The 21550-nt window shown below is 40.4% G+C and overlaps 1 protein-coding gene across 3 annotated transcripts in view; it reads right to left on the reverse strand.

Annotated features, from left to right (window-relative positions):
- The window catches only part of PARP8 (poly(ADP-ribose) polymerase family member 8), a 167484-nt gene that overhangs the window by 141522 nt on the left and 4412 nt on the right, over positions 1-21550 (reverse strand). The gene's annotated exons all lie outside the window — the stretch shown is intronic.

Below are 21550 nucleotides of genomic sequence, written 5' to 3' on the forward strand. Positions count from 1 at the left end.
TAACTTACATAGAGAATTCCTAACGGCAGTCCCCAACATCAGTATAATAAAAATTTTAAGAGCTCCTCTTTTCCTGGGTCAGTCATCTAGAGACACAGTTAAGAACAATATACATTCTTGCCTCGAAGAATTTAAAGTCAAGAAGCAAATACAAGCAGGAAAGCCCTTAATTATAAATAACCGTTTTAAGTGCCATAACAGATAAGCATGGGGTACCAAGGGGGCGGGATTAAGTGCCTCTAAGACACGGTAATGACTGACCAAGCATGACTACTTAAGCTGAAACTCAGATGTTGATAGATTTAGTCAAACGGATTGCAGAGATACAGAGTATTAATTTTTACCATCCTCTGGAAATAAGAAAAAGCAATCATAGGAACAAAGAATTCCTCATCAACAGGCCTGTCTAATTAGGTCTCAACAGCATTCACGCCTTCATTCGAAAGTTCAGATTATCTACTTTCACTCAGGCACCACGCTAAAGTGAACAAGAAACGGTTTTTTGCTTTTAGAGAGTGTAAAAGTGAACAAGAAATGGTTTTTTGCTTTTAGAGACTGTAAAAGACAGAGTCATAAATAGGGAATTTTAATTATGAGTTTACTAAACATATAGCTAAGTATTAGGGCCACAGTACCGCCTGGGGGGAGAGACATGCTCTAATCTTGAGGGCTTCAGGGAAAACTTAGGGGAAATGACATTGAAACTGAAATCAAAACAAACAGGAGTAAAATAAAACGCAAAATAAAAATAAAATATCAAAAGTAAATGAAGTGGTGAGGATTAATGATTAGCTAGGAAGATCAACAGATGCCTGACCACAGGGCCTTGGGAATAACATGGTGAAGACACTCAGATTCACTCTGTGGTCAGCGGGTAAACTGGAAAGGGCTTTAAGAGGAGGAAGCAATATGACCAGATTTATACCTGAGCTTATTTTGCTATCGTGGAAATGAATGGAATGAAGCAAGACGGGAAGAGCAACTAGTTTGGGAAATGAGAACAGTCAAAGAAAGACATGGTGGCTGTGGTCAGAACTCAGAACTAAGGTAGAGGAAGTTGGGATGGAAAGTAGCCAGCATTCAATATCAGTCATTTGACTGATATTAAGGAGTTAAACAATCTATAAGAATGTGGTGATTAATGATACGTAGGGAGTGCAGGAGACAAAGGCTTGGATGCCACTCAAGATTGCCACACAGGTAAATATGGGCGAGCCGTGGAGTCATTCAATGGCACTGCAACTTGGGAGCGGGTAGAAGATGAGTTTCATTTTTGACATATTTAGTTTGAAGATTCTTTATTTTTTTATAAATTTATTTATTTATTGGCTGCATTGGGTCTTCGTTGCTGTGCGCGGGCTTTCTCTAGTTGCTGCGAGCAGGGGCTACTCTTCATTGTGGTGTGTGGGCTTCTCACTGCAGTGGCTTCTCTTGTTGTGGAGCACAGGCTCTAGGCACATGGGCTTCCGTAGTTGTGGCACGTGGGCTCAATAGTTGTGGCTCGTGGGCTCTAGAGCACAGGCTCAGTAGTTGTGGCACAAGGGCTTAGCTGCTCTGCAGCATGTGGGATCTTCCCAGTCCAGGGACTGAACCCGTGTCCCCTGCATTGGCAGGCGGGTTCTTAACCACTGCATCACCAGGGAAGTCCCTGAAGATTCTTTCAATGTCCAAGTTGGGGCGCCTAGTAGACAGACAGATATACAGAACATTGATCTGGGCTGAAAAAAACAAGGGGTCAGGAATTGCAGACATCGGGGACATGACCGTGATGAAGTTAACTCAAGACAAGGGAGCTGAGAACGCTTTCCCCAGATGTTTGGAATAGGTAAAGATGGGGGAAGAGAAGGGAATGTTAAGTGGCACTAACATTTACAAGACTGGAATCGGGAGTAGAGTCCATAAAAGGATGTCGCAGGCAGAGATGTGGGACAGAACCAGGAGTCCATCACAAAGGCCAAGGGGAAAGAGCATTTCCAAAAGGAAGGCTGAATAACCCTGTCAAAGGCGACATTCAAGCAAGTCAAGCAAAATAAGAGCTGCATCAATGAAGAGTAGGAAACAACTACTGGATAGGACTGCTGTTCAGCTGAAAAGCTGAGCATGTTATGAAAAGAACACAAACACTTCTGTCAGAGAATCTGGCTTTGGAGAGGAGGAAAGCAGGAACAAAATAAGAATGAGGAAACAAGGGAGTTTTTATATGTAAGCTTGTTTGCTTTTTTTTTTTTCTTAAGACAAAGGACCTGGTGAGAGGCGTGTGAAAGGGGAGTAGATCATGAAACAGATGTGTTGCAGAGCACAAGGCAGGTGTCAGCACGTTCGCCACGGGCTCCTCTTCACCAAGGATGAATGACGGAAGAAAGCATGGTCAGAAACAGGGTTGTGGGTACCTGGCACAGAGTGAGAAGAGTTGCTATCTTCTAGTTACTGATTTTAATGAGAACTCTGATAGAATGTCATCTGGAAGGTGGAGCAATGAGAGGGTGGAGGAGGGTGGAAGAGGGAGGCAGAGACGGAACAGCTACTATGGAAAACAGGAGACAGAGAGCTGAACAGGGAAGCAGACCGTACTGGTGTCTCACTATTCAGTATCCTTTCAACAACTGATGGAGTACCTGACATGTGCGGGCCCAGCTGAGGCTGGAGGTCATACATTCAGGAACATTAATTGTCACTCCTGATTTCCACCTGTAGAACTGTGAACCAGCCTAGGAAAGGAATAGGTAGGTGGACAGATCTTAGATATAGTTTAGCTAAATGGGTCCAACAGAAAGCTAAAAGGACAAGGAAGTTGAGAGGATACTACCAAATGGGTCTTGCAAAAGGTAGAACAGGCTGAAAGAGAAAGGAGTAAAATTGGGAGGGAGTTAAAACAGAAAGTAAATGGGCCATGAGAGCAAACGTCTCAAGTGGTAGTTACAATGTGAGAGCTGGAGAGACGGCGCATTGACAGGGTCAGAGAGGGAGGGATGTGGGCTCAACACACCAGAGTTTAAACAGTTCTAGGACATGGCAACTTCCGGAGTGTGTCCATAAGGTGGGTGGCTAAAATGGCTAGAATGGGAAGAGACTAGTGTTGGGACAGCCGAAGAATTAAATGCCTCTGCGTATCAAGCAGGTCATCTATGTGGACCCTGAAGTCCCTGGTGTGCTGGCTGGATGTAGAGCTGACTGGAAAACTGCAAACTGGGTGTCAAAGTCCTCCGTCAGTGAGGGAGAATGACCAGGAGTTTGGTACAGACCAGCAACAGGGAAGGGCAGGAAGTATAGTAAAACAGTCTGAGCTTTACAACAGCAGAGGATTTTGCATCGAATGGAAAAAAAGGCACTTGGGATCTCTCTTCCCTCCACATCTCTTCACAGTGACTATTCCAACTTTTTCATCTTTCTACTCTTCTACCTTCCTTAAGAAAGAAATGAAAGCCATCAAACGGGAATCCTTTCATCTTCTTACCTAAGAACAGTTCTCTTAAGTGGGCTTCAGGAAGCAACTATACGCCAATAAAAATAAATAAATAAATAAATAAATAAATAAATAGGCTGGGGGCAGGGAGCGAGAAGGCTGCAGGGAGATGACCCCAGGAAAGGCCCAATCTCCACCTAAGTCTAGAAACTAAGGAGCCTCAGTGTGTTAGCATCTAGAAGGATAAATCGTGTTTCCAAAATAATCTTCCAATGGAAAGCTCCGGCAACAATCCAGGTACCTGATGAGACACATGCATCATTTAGGAATTACCCAGATCTACGAATTCCAACAGACCATTCTACCAAGCAAGGTGGATGAGGGGCTGAGTCAGTCCTCAGGAACCTCACCAAGTTTTCAGAAACTGCGACCTTCTCCAGCACAGAGAAACACAGCAGGTGTAACACTGCTCGCCAGCGTTCCTTTTGCTCCCTTTCACTGTAACCCTTACAGTTGGACAGGCCTACAAGACTGACGTCAGCCTGTGATACAGGAGAGGAAGGGCTGTGTGGCACGTCTGGGCTGAGGTAATGAAAGGCCCACGTAGAATTCAGCTTCTTTCTTTCCCAGAAACAGAGGCTGAGCAGGGTGTGTTTCCAGATCACGTGCATGCAAGATAGCAGCTCTTCCATCTGAATCCTCCAGTGATTATATGGAATTGCCACCCGCCAAAGATGGATGTAGAGAGTAAGAGAGATATAAGCCTTAGTAGAAAGAGGTGGCTCGGATTTCAGAGTTATTTGGTTACTGCAGCATAACTAGGCTAAACTTACTAAACACAGAAAACGCCCATGTTGGCCAAGAGAATCAAATGCCGTGATAGCTGACAAGAGTGGGTGGGGTGGAAAAAAGGACAGAATAGCCAGTGTAAGGGTTCAGGCAGCCCAGCCTCCTGAAAAATCACATCTCAGACAACTGGTGGACTGAAAAGTCTCTTCCTCAGAAGGCCAGAGGGTCACACAGCAGCTTAAGAACCCCCAGGAGCAGTGCAGCGCCCCTGGAGAACTCAGCAAGAAAAATTATTCACATCTAAGCATCTTTCCACACCCCACCCCATTCCTTTGGCACAAACAAGGAAGTCGTTCTGAATTATGATGTGCGTCCAAGGTCACCAAAGCGAGCATTTTTCTGTTTGAGTGCCTTGAGTCACAGCTCAACCAATAACATATCACGACGTTCTTAATTTTCTGAACTGACAAAAGCTATAATAAAAGGAATAAAATAACATGACGACTCACCACCTATAAGTGGTTTTCTTTCAGTAAATAATTTAAATGCTACTTGAAGAACACTTGAAGAGTCAAGCTAGAATTAACTTTTAGGCACTATATAAATATTAATTTAGAACTTCCACAATCAGATTTTATACAGAGATGAGAATTATCTAATTTTTAATTCCCATCATTATTAAAATATCAATACACACTTTATGTCACACATGTGAGGCTGAAACTACACCAATAACACAAATTCAAATGAACTGTAGAATATTACTCAAAAGAATAAAACATTTACCATATAATTTTCTGCACCATCTGCCCTGGAGGGCGTGGTTCACTATGACATACTCCCATCTGCTGCCCAGTGAGCTCTATTTCCCATGACACCTCTCTGTCTGCAATGCCTGTGCAGCAGCGATCTTCAAGGTTTGTGTCAAAAATACTGATCGTGATCAGAACGGCCATCATCACAAAATCTGGAAACCACAAATGTTGGAGAGGGTGTGGAGCAAAGGGAACTCTCCTGCACTGTTGGTGGGAATGTAAGCTGGTACAGCCACTATGGAAAACAATTTGGAGGTTCCTTAAAAAACTACAAATAGAACTACCATATGATCCAGTCATCCCACTCCTGGGCACATACCCAAAGAAAACCATAATCCCAAAAGAAATTTGTACCATAATGTTTATTGCAGCACTATTTACAATAGCCAGGACATGGAAGCAACCTAAATGCCCATCAACAGATGAATGGATAAAGAAGATGTGGCACATATATACAATGGAATATTACTCAGCTATAAAAAGGGATGAGATGGAGCTATATGTAATGAGGTAGATAGACCTAGAGTCTGTCATACAGAGTGAAGTAAGTCAGAAAGAGAAAGACAAATACTGTATGCTAACTCACATATACGGAATCTAAAAATGGTACTGATGAACTCAAGACAAGACAAGAACAAGGACGCAGATACAGAGAATGGACTGGAGAACTCGAGGTTTGGGGGGGCGGCGGGTGAAGGGGAAGCTGATACGAAGCAAGAGAGTAGCACAGACATATATACAGTACCAACTGTAAAATAGATAGCCAGTGGGAAGTTGTTGTATAACAAAGGGAGTCCAACTCGAGGATGGAAGATGCCTTAGAGGACTGGGAGGGGGAGGGTGGGGGGGACTTGAGGGAGGGAGGGAATACGGGAATATGTGTATAAAAACAGATGATTGAACTTGGTGTACCCCCGAAAAAATAATAAATTAAAAAAAAAATACTGATCGTGGTTACAGCAGTCTGCCCCAAGCACACTCAATCCAAAGAGCTGTATGTCAGAGGGAACTGTTCTCACGTGGCATAGTACATTTACCTGCTTGAAATAAATCCAACTGTTCTGTAGCTTTTCCAAGGCCAAACAGAAAAATAAACTATAGAATGGAAATGGAGAAACTCTCTCTGGTGGACTTTGTGGTTGTCACACCAACAACATCTATTCCCTCTTCTTAGAAATCTTCCTACTACCTGTGACTATATCATATCTTCCTCAAGGTAGCAAATTTGAGGACAACTAATTTTACCCCCGACTCTAGAATGGAACATGGAACGTAAGCCTAAAAGCATCAGCTTCTGACAGCATCTCCCCTGTCTGGATACAGGGAAGGAAAAACCACTGGCCTTGTCTGCAGCTGTCTTGCAATCCCTGGAGAAAGTGAGACTGACTAGCTGACACTCAAGGCAAGAGAGACTTCTGGGGAGAAACCAAGTAGTTGAAGACATTGTTAAACTCTGAACTAATCAACTCAGAAACTCAATTTATCACCAAATCCAGAGTCAGATGACCAAAAAAAAATCCTCTTTTATTTCAGACAATTGAGGTGGGTATCCCGTCATTAGCAAACAAAGGCATCCTGACATACACAAATGGCAGGACGCACAGCTCGTGTGTGTTCCGTGCCCCGAGAGTGATCTGCACATCCCAGAAATCCTGGCTTGCTTCTCCGCATTCTCTAATCAACCACAAATAACACTTTAAGCTACACGGAAAAAAACTAGAAATACCGTTAAAATCTGCATTTCTGTAAAAGGAGGTTACAGTCTAGAGCAACTGTTTGAAGTGGGGCAGCGGAAGCCAGAGATGTCGAATGCCTTGATCTTCACGGGAAGGGGGCTCAGCAGAACCACAGGCGCCTGGACTGCCCCGCGAGCACACCACCTACGGAGAGACTCCACTCACCTCCTGCTTCCGGGAAAGGAACAGGAGGCGGCAACAGAAAAAAATGTGACACTTGCTAAACTCCTTGCTTTCAGGGTAGCCAACCTGAAAAAATCATCTTTAAAAATCTAAGCTATAAATATGGAAGGCAAGTGAGTCCTGGAAGTCACTCCTGACACTGGTTCCAAATAACATTAGATTAGCCCCAAAATACCGTCATGAGGTTTCTGATACGCTCACGCAATTTATGCCAAAGTTGGACACTGGTGCTTTTGTCAAGACTACATTTAGGCATTTTATCATTTTTATAACATTACATAAGATGAAGAGAAACGGAATATATGAATATATATAAAACTTTAGTTGTCACTTATTGTTATTCTTAATCCAGTAGTTTTTCAGCCTAGCCCAGGACAGCAACTCATCTCCGTTAGTTGGCAGTAACAAAGGCTACTTATTCCAGCACTATTTTCCTTCTCAAAAACCACAAACCTAAACTGAGGAATAATCAAGAAGAGAAATTCTCTTTTCTATAGTAATTTAGGAAAGAGAGTCCTTACTTCTTTTCAAACCCAAAGGAGAGAACCAGGCACACATTACAAATGCATCTACTTTCACTTGCTCAGACTGAAGTGAACCGTTACATTTTCAGGCTGGTAGTCAAAACTATTCACTCATTATTCAATGAACTTCAAGAATCAACCAGCTATAAAAGTCATCTAAGCTAGGAAACCTTCAGCAGCCTCTCTGAAAATAGTGTGCATTTTTCTACCAAAATAGATTACATACGCTTACTGGAAATGTCTAAGTGTATGTTTTCAATAATTAACATATATTTTAATTCAAACTGTGGATTAATTTATGCTTCTTTCATGCTAATTAAATATGAATATTAGAGACTTTCTTTTTTTAAATTCTACTTAGTAATATTTTCACAAATAAGAACACGAGGTTAAAACTATTCTGTCTTCCACCTAAATGAAGACCTATGTATTTTAATGGAAAAAGTAACGTGTAAGGAGTTCACGTTGGTTTACTATTATAATTTGTGTTTATTTTTTTACTAAGAAAAAGTCGTTCGTATAGCACTGATTATAATATTTTAAAAAATGAAGTTATGTTGTGCCTCTCTTAAAGTGGATAGTAGAGCAGTTCTAAATTTAGAAGAGAAAAATGAATTTACAAAGTAAAAATGTGTCAGTGATGTGAGTCAAAGGTCGACTATTGCTGAGCTTGGCAATGTTATATCCCTGCACACTCGTATTACCCTGGAAATTTTTTAAACAAAATGTGAACACAATACAGGATGAGGGCAGAAGTCACCCAATCATTCATCTTGGTACAGCGTCTTCACTGTAATTGATATTCAACAAACATTTGTAAACTGAAAGAATAAGGAATTAACGATGAGAAAATAATCAACAGCTCCTCCGTCTTCTGGGAGTTCAATGGACTGTTTTCTTTTACATTTAATTAATCCTCAAGATCCTTGTAAAATAGCCAAAGGGAAAACCTATTTGCATTACATCTGACATTAATGGACTCTACGAGAAGGGTCAAGTATCTTCCTGGAAGTAAATAAAGCATTCACGCTCCAGACAGGACCAGGTATTTAAATTACTTCCTTGGTGGAAGCCCTTGGTTGGATCCCCTGCTGCATTAGCAACAGGAACTCTCCTCCGTCTCTTCAGGACAAACCCCTGGGACCCCTGAGTTCTGCTGCTCATCCTTTCTCTCTACCATCCCCGTTCTGTGGCTTTTAAAGTTCCTTTTCACTCCCTCCCCCTCCTAATCCACGAATTTCCAGGTCAGCCCTAATTTGAAGCACTCTATCTTGCCTTTCCCAAATGCACTCACAATTATCAGACCATATGTTGCCATGTTCAGGAAAGAAAAAAAAAGCCATCCCATTTGTATATAAGAGATCAAGAAAAACAGTTTACCAACATTTGAAAGTAGCAGTACTGTTCTCTGTTCACCTCTGCTGGTCCACAGCTCAGCAAGTAGTGGGAGACACACGTAACCTATCTTCACCATTCATGAGGATGCAAATTACGAATCAGAAGTTTGTCACAACATTTACGTGACCTAATTTTGAAAATTTAAAATAGTATAAGGCCTCCAGGCTTAATTTTATCATGGAACGATGAAAGGGACACAAGCAAGCACAGATTCTCTCTGCCGGGGGGCACTGCCAAGTTTTTTTCCCACTTAAAACATCTGATATTAAAAACGCCAAATCTCTCCATGTCCGCAGTAACGAGGGGGTTATCACATTGAATACCATTTCTGTACTTTCTTTCCAGCCAGCAGAATTCATATTAACACATGAACCAAAAATGTTAAGGGACTATAAATAAGCCCAAATGATTTCATTACAATTTAGCTTAACAAAATGTTACTTTCGTATTTTTGCTGGAAAACTTCTCTACTCACATTCAAATGCAGTGAACATTACAGAAGCAGAGGAAGGGGCATCAGACGCTCCTCCCCACCCTCCCTGGTGTGTATCCAATTACACTTAGTTCACATCTGGGTTTCCCCACTCAGGAGAAGCAGAGAATGTGCTGACACTTGGGAAAACAAGTTTCTAATGGCACAGCCTTGCTCAAACAGCAAAATTCCAACCATCGATCTATACACTGCCATCTGCCAATATGACAAACGGTACTACATGTAACATTTATACTGCTTTGTAGCCAAAGCTCTACGTCAGAGGATATGAAATAATCATAACCATGAAATTAAACACAGAAGAAAACAAAACATGCAAAATGGTTTTAAACCATCAAAAAATATGTCACAAGGCCATGTCCTTATGTTCCCTCTGTTCCCTGAACAAAGTCTGTGCCATTTTAGACACGATTCTAACAAGCATGGTTATTTGGTTTCCAATCACATCATATTACAAGTAAATGGAAAAAGAAGAACAGGGTGTGGGGAGACAGAGGACAGAAAGTGGGGATTCAGGACTGGAACGTTCCTCACCAGGTCAAAGTAACTACAGGAATAGTTCCCCCTCAATAATCACACTACATAGTTTGCTTTTTAACTGATTGGTCCTTCAACTCACAGACTTTCAACTTCAGGTTGAAAGAAACTCCGTTCTGCTCCTTGAGTCTCCTCCATAACTTCAAAACAAGGACTTTGATTTTTGGATAAACTGCTTCACAAGTAACTGAAACTGGAATTTAATTTTACACAAAGCTCTTAGACAATTCGAGCTGTAAGAATCACGAATCTGTAAACGAGATATCAAAGAGGAATATTCACCCTCCTTTTCAGCTGCCCAATGCTCATCCTCTCATTTAAGTAAACAGGATCTAGAAGATGCTTGTAAGTGACTCCACATCCAGGATGATTAAATGACTTTTGCCTCAGAGATCAGTAACCCAACAGCCCTTCAAGAATGAATGAACTGGATTCAAAGCCAAACTCAACTTTCAGCCAAAAAAGAAAAAAACAGATATTGGGAAAACAAATCTCAATTGCTCAGCTGTATCTTACTGAAACAACTTTTTTTAATGAAACAGGAGATGACTTACCTGTATCATTAAATTCTTGTCATTTATAGTTTCAAGAAAAAGTAATATTTTCTAATGGGATTGAATATATTTGATTCTTCTGTTCTTATATCTCTGGTAACATACATCCTTTTAAGTTGGAACTAAAACTTACTCATGCCCTATTATTAGGAAAATTATCTAGGTAAATTAATTTTTCAGAAAACTAGGGTCTATCTTTTGAATTCATGAAAAAAGATAAAACTCAGCATTTTATAAAATTTCAACCATTTGCAAAATTTCTAATATACTTAAAGTTATTCATGTGCCTTTCAGCAGGGTATCAAAAATAATTTTTGCTTGTTTATTTAAATGGCAATGCATGGCTTTTATGAAAATCAGGCATGCCCTTAGGTCCTAACAAAGCACACAGGACTGATGGATTTGAGCCAAATATATCAAGGCTTTACTTCTTTATTTAAATCTGATTTTGTAATTCTGTCCTCTTCCCACACACATGGTTTCCAACATCACTTAGAAACTAACCCTTAGAAAGGGGAAGGCTGAGTTACTGGAATACAGAAGGCATATGAAAGTGAAACATACTTTATGAGACAGTGATGTTTTTCTTTACTGAGCGTACTCGATCAGCACACTTAAGCAAGTTTCATGGGGAAAAAATCAACTGATGTACTTGCTAATTGGTATTTCCTTTAAAAAAATCAATTTCTCCAGGTTTTAACTGGGATAATAGTTGCTCTTTAAAAATTGTAGATGTGTGCATTAAAATACATATTTTTAATAGATATGCACACAGAGAGAGACAGAGAGAGAGTGAATGGAGGGGCAGTAGGAACACAGATGGTTCACAAATGACCTCTATGTGCATTCACCCCTCCGCTTCCCACCTTGCTTACTGTAGCAGCCTTGAGAGTCACTGTCCAAAAAGCGAGCACACAGGGTGTGAGAAGCAGGAGGCAGGGCACTGCGAAAAGTAAGAACAAGGGGCCTCGATCCAGGGTAATGGAGGGGGAAGAAGCAGTAAGCCTAGCCATGAACACTGCTCCCAAAACAGCCTCTCCCACAAAATCTGAAGAGCTTTCCCTTCATTACATTGCTTCAAATTAATTTAAATTATCGGATACTTTAAACACGTAAATAAATGTTGAGGCTATCCAGGCTACGAGAACGTATGGTTATTCCTGTCACCTGTTCCTTCCAACAGCTTCTCTGGCATGTAAAGGACATGGAATGAATGAGAAATTTGCTTGGGACCAAAATGTGAGGCGTAACTCAGAAGCAGAAACTAGGAAGTCTCTGCCTATCTCATGTTACTCGTTCAGTAAGCCTTTGTTTGGTTATTGAATTTTCTTGATTATAAGACTCATGTTTTTAACTTACTATCTCTAACACACATAACAAAAGAAACTTCTTTACTATGCAGGAAGAAGCTGTGACGTTTATCTGCCACTGTTAGCAAAAGTGAGAACTTGGACCTCAACAGAATATTTCACCTCATTTGATTGTCACTCCTGTGGCACTTGAGTTGGAATCACCACTTGCCTGTTGCATCAAGCTATGATACTGCCCTGAAATAAAAGATTTTTTTTCCCCATATGGAGAGGGTTGTTACATGTCAGACAATGCAAGAAAAGCTGGGCGGAACTGCCAAATGCATCAGAATATATGAAGACTTTCTAAGGATGGGGAAGGCTGGTACAGCAGGAGGGACCAGCCAAGAGAAGGGCTCTTGTGGTGGCCCTGAAACATGTTTCAGCTGGCTTTCCAGAGAAACTACTTAATTTTCACTATTACACAATTCAGTGAAAGAAAGGGAAAAAAAAATATAAGGTTAAGCAAATATGAAATGCAGACAAAAACCTATCATTTTTCAAATTTAAAAAAAAAAAAAAAAGGGGGAGGTCTAAAGTTACAGGTGGAGATCAGGAACCCAGAACTTGCGGAAGAAAGATTAGTATCACGGGAATGCTGCGGTGACCTGAGTGGCCAAAAGTGACTCTGGAGAATCTTTAAACTCTAAAAATGATGAAGGTTTAGGCTTGGACTTTGTGACACTGGAAAAAAAAAAATAGCATGCAATTATATAGATGAACATACGCTACTGCTATCTTCTTAACTTCTGTGTACACTTAACACAGTTTTTATTAGAAGTTGTTATGCAATGATAGAGATCATGCAAATTAATGCCTTTTTAAATGGAGAAAATTTTGCATTTCCAAGTCAGTCAGGGCAATTGTCCTACCCAAAAAAGGGCATTTTCCTCCCTATTCTCCTTGCTCCTGGGGTCCAGACTCCAGGAATTAGAGCTGGGCTAGTGCTGTGAGTAATTATACCAAGTATTGCCTTCTCTGTCAGGTCCCGTGCCGGACACTGCAGGAAAGGGTTAACTCAGGCCTTGGATGTTCAAACCCTGCACATTCCCAAGAAAGGTCTGTCTTTAAGACTGGCCCTTGGCTAGTTCCTAGGAAATGAGCTCTGAGCCCTTGGAATATTCTGCCTGATAGGGGTGTTTTTGTAGGCCTATAGTCTTGGATTTGCTCAGACAGTTATGCCAACAAATGTGATTTATGGTAAACACATGTTTTGGCTCTGGGGCTGGAGTCTGAGTAGCTGAGGTCAGTCATAAAGGTACAGCATGCCTGTGACTGACTCTATTAGGCGCAGGGGAGCCTCCCTGGCTGGCAACACGCTGCATGTGTTATCACACATCATTGCAGGGAAAGTGAAGTGTGTCCGCGTGATTCTAGTGTCCAGACACTTGGAAACTTGTGCTGGTTTCTCGTGGACTTTTGCCCAATGAGCCTTTGCCCTTTGTTGACTTTAATCTGTATCCTTTTGTTATAAAATAATATAACAGTGAGTTTAACAGCTTTCTGAGTCCTGTGATTCCTTCTAGTGAAACGCAGAGCCTAAGAACAGTCTTCAGGACCACCTTCCAAACTTATTATCTAGTTCAGTCCTCAAAACCCTGCAGTGTAACTACTGCCATTTCACAGATGATAAACTCCAGACTCGGAGAGGTTAAGTAACTAGATTGGTTGGTTAAAAGAATCCAAATCAATTCTGCTATACCATGCTGTAATGTTATGGGTTGTAAAGAATTGTTAAAATAATCGTATACGTCAACCTACATTTGCAATATTTTCTTTGAAAAATATAAAATGCAATTTCATAATCTTTGAAAAATATTTAGATTATAATTAATTTGTAAACACTGTCCAATGTATATTCATTAAGAATTTTATATGTCTGTAGTGGTTCTAAAAGCAGTAATGTGGTACCAGAATTTTTTAAAATTATGCGATGTTCCTTGCCTACCCATCCCTCTCCCCTAAAAAATTTTTTTCAGGGTAATTCAATTCTCAGTGCTTCCCATCTTTGAGAACCATTTGGGGATGTGTGTGTTAGAGAGAGAGAAATAGGTAGATTATTTTCTTAACGTCTGCAAATGTACTTTAGAATGTTCTCTTTGTATATTGGGGGGGAAGCTTAAAATGCACTGTCATTTCGATGTTTTGCAGGTTGGTGCATATAAGTATGTGTGTACGTGTGTATACAACAGAGAAATGTTTCAAATATATTTTATGCTTAAGTTCAGTATTTAGCCACAGAAATATCTGATTTTTTTGAGAAGTACACTTAAATACTGTGTTTCTGTGGTGACTAAAATTCTGGAGGCATAGAATTTTTGTAATAGTTACTGATATTTCTTGGAATATGAAATATTATTTAGTACAGTTTTATAAGCTATATTTGAATAAAATTTATAGATTTCTAATTTAAAATTGTGATTTTCTTTTACATAATTAGCTAAATGCTAAAACCATAATACGGGTTAGCCACTTCAGTTTTGTGCCAAGGCAACTTTATTTAATCAAACCAAATAGATAATTTTATATCCTCCTGAGTTAAATTCCTATGCCTGCGTAATGTAAAAAGAAATCCTTAAACTTTTTATAGATCTGAATCTTAAGTTGGAAACGCCTTGGCAAGCACTTGCCTGTTTTTCTGGCTCATTTTTCAAATGGACTTTATCTTTCACAGCGGTTTTAGGTTCAGAGAAAAACTGAGCTTAACACAGAGATTTCTCATATATACCCTCTACCCCACCCCCCCACCCCCCTCCACAAGCACAGCCTCCCCTACTACCAACATCCACCAGTGGTGCATTTATTACTAATGAGGACCTACACGAACACATCATTACCACCCAGAGTCTACAGCTCACTCCAGGGTTCACTCTTGGGGTTGTACATATTATGGACTTACACAAATGTAAAATGACATGTATTTACCCTCAGTGTATCACACAGAATAGTTTCAATACCCTAAAAATTCTCTGTTCTATCTATTTAGCTCTTCCTCCCCCATTAACCCCTGGCAACCATTGGTCTTTTTACTGTCTGCATCGATTTGCCTTTTCCAGAATGTCATATAATTGGAACCATGCAGCAGGAAGCCCTTCAGAGTGGCTTCTTTTATTTAGAAATACGCACTTAAGTTCCCTCCATGTCTTTTCATGACCTGATAGCTCATTCCTTTTTAGCGCTGAAAAATATTCCACTGTTGTCTGGATGTACCACAGTTTACCCATCCACCACCGAAGGACAGGTTGGTTGCATCCAGGTTTTGGCAATTTTGAGTAAAAATGCTATAAACATCATGTGTAGATTTTTGTGTGGACATTCAGTTTTCAACTCCTTTGGGTAACGACCAAGGAGCGTGACTGCTGGATCACAGGTAAGAGTAGGTTTAGTTTTATAAGAAACTGTCTAAACTGTCTTTCGAAGTGGCTGGACCTACACTTTGCATTCCCACCAACAGTTCCTATTGTGCCACATCCCCGCCAGCATTTGGTGTTTTCAGGGTTCTGGATTTTTGGCCATTCTAATAGCTGTGTAGTGTTAAGCACCTGAATTCTGATTTCAAAGTACATTTGAAATGTAACATTTCCCAGAATGTAATCCAAATGCTGAAAATGTCAACATTTGTTTTAGAAAACCCTTTAATGAAACAATTGCCCTAAGTAGATTTTTCTCCACCGTTCCTTATAGCTAGAAAGAATCCTGGACATATTGGACATTAAGAATTGAGGCTACTGGAAATTTTAAATTAATAACAGAGAAGTCAACACAGAAAGCACATACAAAATCAAACTAGTACGATTTCAAAAAATTAAGTTTAAAATCTTTTTTGGCCAAAGTTTCATCAATTGGGGGCCAAATTCAGCCAAGAATCTGTAATTCTGATTGAAATCACTTAATCGAAAATCACTGAAATCACCATTCTTGGCTGGTTTTCCCATAAGGACGAACTGGTCCAAAAAGAATCAAGAAAGACTGTGCCTCGCAGTGAATTATTCAAACTTCTTTCTTAGCTAAAAATGAATATGACCAATCACTAGAGGAATCATATCAAATTCTGTAGTAATAATAAAGTAGTGATTGCTTTTCAGCTGGAGGGCTTAACTTTTTTTTCTGTTGCATATCTAGCTGTGGTGCACTTTAATGAGAAAGGATGACTGCATCTGCTTTTATCCATGAAGCAGATTTTAGCCGTCTGCTTAGATCTCCCACACGCCAACATTAAAGACTTTTGTCCTGAAGAAGATCAATGACAGGAATACATGTAGATGGACAAAGGTACTGGCACAATCACAAAGTCACTGCTAAGATCTTGCACACTGACTTCCACATGAGAAACCAAGAACTAAGTAGGTTCCTGGTATGTGTGAGGTCCCGCTAGTTCCCCTGAATCACAGCCGTGTTCGTACAGAAAAAACATCAACTGTTAACACGAATCCTTTTAAATGCAGACCTGACCTTGTGACCCCAGGAGTGCGCTGTAAAGCAGACAATTCATTCTCCAGTTGCCTGTTACCAAAAGTAACGTGTGGCTACCTGAAGTTTAATGACTGACTGTCCAAAGAAGAGGGAGTCTGCGTCCAGACTAATGTTGAAAAAATTCTGAGAAATGTTTTAAAACTCCTTCAAGTAATTTTCTCATGTGGTCACTGGGAGGAAAATGATTTTACAAAATAGATACCCTCATTGATTTTTTAAATGCGATTTGTCAAAGTATTGAAATATTTAGATTAAATTCTAGATTTCCCTCGCCACCAACTTCTCCCAAAGTATATATACTCCATCAAAGACGGCTCACTAAGAAGCGGTGGTGCAGTCAGAGGCACAACTTAAGAGGACACAATGAGTTCTGCTGCTACACGGAATCATCCTCTCTCTAATACGTCCTTATGAGGCGGATTCCAATCACGGGCCAAAGAGGGCCCTGCTAACTTCAGAGCTTTGATGAGGAAGAGCTGAGAGCCCTCATCATGAAGGACTTCAGTACAACTGGAGAGAGAGCGTGACCCACAAATAAATCCTCGTGTAGAAATGCTGGTGGCCTGAAATGCCAAGTGCCTCTGAGGCTTCCCCGTCATAAAGCAAGTTCTGTAAAAATTACTGAAAATAAATTCTTCAGGGCTCAGTGTGAATCTGCAATTTCCATTTATATTATACTCTTGTTTACTCAACAACTATTTTTAATGAATAAGACTCAGAGTGTGCCAACGTGTTTTCCACAAAACGACTCTCTTGAGATGTTCTAGATCTGTAATTAAGTAAGTCTGAGAGACCCTGAACACTCCACTCACCTCTCGGGCGCGCGAAATGCTCACTAAGATATAAAAGGCTCTAAAAAGACAGCCACTAAAACTTTAATACTGTTTAACTAAGCATTTCCCAGACATATTTGGCCACATACCTAACATCTAATTAAACAGTCTGGGAAATGCTATCACATAAAAAAAAATTACTATCATTTAAGAAATATTAGGAAATACTCACTATGTTCTGGGCACTCTGCTAAAAGAGTTCCAGTCTTTAAACAGAATATTGGTTTTTTGCGTGACTTATTTGACTTCTCTTTCTCCCTTTACACAGCTCTATCCTTAATAGTATTTTTGTTTGTTGTTTTCCAATTTTGCCTGAACTTTTTTCTTCACAGATGTGAAAGCCTAACGAACATAAAGTGCGCATATCAGTCTCTGGATCAATGCTACACTTCAAACACAGTAAACATTCTACAAGTGACTCTTGCATAACAACAACCTGAATTTGCTTTTTAAACAAAACAATGATGAAAACCCACATATTTAACTACAGCACCACAGAGTCTGGTGACAAATCCTAAGAACACTTTCAGGCCATTGGGAAGGTCTTTCCAACCTACATTTCAAAATGTTCAGAAAGAAATCATCTTAGCTGCTAACTTCAGTATAAGGAAAACTGATCTAACTAAACAAAGGCTTAAGTGGATATCTCCCTTTTAAATTGAACACTGAATAATTTGCATCCTCCATTTAATACCAAGAAGGTGTCAGCCACAAACCGGATGTCACCGACATGCAAATAAGCTACGCTCAAGACCTGCTGTTGTCATTCTGTAATAGATGGGGACTAATCTGCTTATATTCTCATCCCATCCGCCTCAGATTTCATTTTGTCTTCTCAGTCTCACCTTGTTCCACTCAGGGTCTCACCCTATCCTCTTCTTGTGCAGGAATATATCATACATTTTCATGGAGATGCCACTTGTGGTCAGAGGAAAGATTAAATGAAGCGGTCTTTGTGATAATGAAAGCCATGAGCTTGACAGCCAAACCAGGAATCTCATGTGATGCAGACATCCTCAATCAATGAACCCTGAACTTAGGCTAAATGCACTAAGTTAATACAAAGTGCTGGCTGAGTGGAAAGATGAGGTCCATCAACAAATAGTAGTGAGTCAGTGTTTGAAAGGCTGAGAAACATAGGCACGGATGGGGACTGTGGCTCTTGAAAGCCAAGAACAGGGATTACGTTTGATACGGAGAAAATTTTGGTTGCATCTGAAAGCTTCTAAGCAGGTAAACGCTATGATTAAATTCACGCTTACAGAGTTCAAGTATAAATGAACGGAATGGGTAGCTGTTCATCAAGTATTTTGAGACACTTGGTTGAAGTGACTGGCCTAAGGCAAGGTGGTGAGGGCCCAGACCAAGTGCAGACATGCAAAGGGATGAAGGCGCCAACCATGACTTCGAAGCAAGAGCTGGTGCAGCGTGGAAGGTGAAGAGGAAAGTGGGATACACGAAACCTGAGACTGTGGCTCCCCACAGGAGGCTCAAGTGATGTGATACTGACCAGGGGAAGGCTGGGAAGAGAAGCTTCTTTTAGGGAGGAAATGATGGGTTGTTTCCATGAGTTAGGTTGAAGTGACCAGCATTTAAGTGAGATGACCCACAGAAAACCTAACGCATGTCACAATAAAAGAGGAATGACAAGCCTTGTTAATAAAAACGTATTTCTGATTAGTCTTTGCTGGGGGTCCATGGAAGATAGGATTTCAGACATTTAAAGAACGAAAAAAAGAAGGATTACATGTCAATAACTTGATTAAAATTCCACACTAAGTCAGCGGCAGCTGTCTTAAAGCACGACTCATCAGTAGACAATAGTAACAGCACAATCCACCCAAAAGTAAACGTGCCGAGAATTATGAAATATTGTTAAGACTGACGAAATTTCACTTTTATGTGTCGTCGCCCCACCCTGGTAATGCTGCAGAAAGAAATTACGGGGAATTTTATGGGGAATTTAAACAGATTGGACCAATATTTGTATAAGGATTCCACAGCCATTGTACATAAGTTTCCTAGTATTAATGCTTAGCACTGAGCTCCGGCACTTCCCCTACCAAGCGGTAGATTTTCATCGCGGCCCCTGGCAGACATTCCACTAGCAACAGCAATCCCTCCCCGGGTTCAAACGTTCCCAACGGTTCTACTCATGCCAAGTCAACCAATGCCCCTAACTTACTCTGCAACATATCCCCACTCTGCTTCTTACTAACTGTAAGTTATTAGAATTACCCACGCCTCAGTTTCTTTAGCGATAAAATGTAAAACAGCTGAAAAAATGCCTATTGGTCTTCTTTGCTGCAAATACAGGATGTCAGGTAGGCAAGAGGCACAGCAGAGACTATGCCCAATAAATATGAGGAGTAGTACTATTTTAATCCATGAAATAAAAGGAGTTTAAATATTTTTTAATATATAAGCATCAATAAAGTTAAACTTGTGTTATTTTAGGTCAATGGTTTTAAAACTCATTTACCAATGAAACGTTTTTCAAAGAAAATGTTACACGGAACAGAAAAGAGCTAGAGCAGCTGTAATTTGCAAAGAGATGTGAAAGCCCGGCTCTCACTCACGCAGCTTCCTTCACACTCCCTTCCACCAGTTACCCCAAACTGCCAAGACAGGCTCCCAGAGCTCCAGGGAATATACGTTTTTAAAAAATCATCATTTTGGATAATAATTGATATAACCCAAAATCATGGAAAACAAGTCCCCGTTGCTAAGAGGAGCATTCTAATTTTTTATTTAAAAAAAAAAAAAAAAGACCATTCTTTTCATTCTGACACCTTCAGGAGCACTTGATGGTTTCAAAATAATTACATATTTCAAGATTTTAGAATGAGCATGTACTTCTTTCATAATGAAAATTTATAAATCTTTTTGAGATGATGGAATTACTTCTCCACCCTTCCAATTTCCCAACTCCTGTAAGCACGTACACGCCTCCTTTCTAAGGAAATCAAAAGAAAACAAATGCACTTCAGCAACCAAGTAGACTGTCCCTTTCCATAGCACCCCATGAGCAAGGAATTATACACTGGGAGTCCGCGTGGATTAGGGTCCCCAGAAGACGTGCTTGATCACCAGAGTGGCGCTGACTTTTTTAACTGAATTAAGTACTTTTAGAAACCAAACTGTCCAGTGTACCACGGTCCCTATAACTCTCTATTATCCTAAGCAATTGCATTATCTATCTCCTGAAAGCATTTGAACAGAGTAGAGAACAGGGCTTATAACTTGGGTAAGCAACTTCTAGATTCATAAGAAATTGCATTCCAAGTGACATCACCAGACTGCGGGCTTTTTGAACTATTTGAGTATCTCTATACCTGGTCATTTGGGTTAGGAAATTGTGTCTCACCTGCCAGAAGACCTTCCAGCATTCATTTAATAATGCATTCAACACCTGCTTACTGAGAGAATATCTAGTACTAGGCAGTGCGCTAGGGACTGGGCAAGTTGCAATGAACAGGACAGACCCTGCCTCGGAGAGGCTTATGGCCAGAGAGGTGATCAAGTGAACAGGAGCTAACACCACCACGTGACAACATGATTTTGGAAACACCTAACAAAATCAAACAGGCTAGAGATCCAGGAAGGGCTTCTCAGAGGGGAATCTGGCTTAGCAAAGATCTTGACAAGGAAAACTGACTAGGGTTGAGAGGCAGGAGGGGTAGGAGGGTAGGATGTGGACAGGTGTGCAAAGGCCCAGGAGAAACGGGAGGCGGCATGTGATTTGAGAGATTGTGGAATACTATTGCTAGTGTCACACAAGATGCTCCAGAACAGTTATGTGGACAGAAACTCTTAGAAGAGAAGAGTGTGCTTCAAAGATGTCAGCTACCCACGACCGCATGAAAAAGTGTCTATTCATACAATACAGGGTGTACATTTACAGGCAACTCTGAACATTCCACTAAATATTAAATTTCTAATTTATTAATAATTTCTAATGTAAATATTAGATTTTTTATCATGCACACCCCTTGACTGGAAAACTCCTAATTCAATAAATATTTATTTTCATTTTCTTTCTAAAGGAAAAACATTAATGTTATATTCTTGAGTGAAAAACAGTGAGGTCTCAAGAGTGTAATACAATCTTTGGATGCATACATTTTATATGCATTCAGACAGATTCTGAAAGAATCAATTCTAATATGTTAAAAAAGATGGAGAAATCATGTTTTTTTATTTTCTTCTTTTCGGCTTACCTCTTTTTCCTTTTTTTTTTTTTAAACAATCGACACTTAAAAGCTCAAGTTATACCTTCGCAGTAATTTTCTTACTGCAAGCTCTCTCAGGGAACCCCACAGGGCTCCATGGCCCGGCTCCTGAGCGGCTCCCCCCCAGCCCTCTCTGTCTCTGTTAACCTCTGGCCTCGGGCACTCCGCCTGCTTCCCCAGACTCTCAGCCCCACCCACTTTACCCCTTCTGCTTCTTCAACCACTAACTGT

This window comes from Hippopotamus amphibius, chromosome 1 (genome assembly GCF_030028045.1).
Source record: "Hippopotamus amphibius kiboko isolate mHipAmp2 chromosome 1, mHipAmp2.hap2, whole genome shotgun sequence".
NCBI classification, from domain to species: Eukaryota; Metazoa; Chordata; class Mammalia; order Artiodactyla; family Hippopotamidae; genus Hippopotamus; species Hippopotamus amphibius.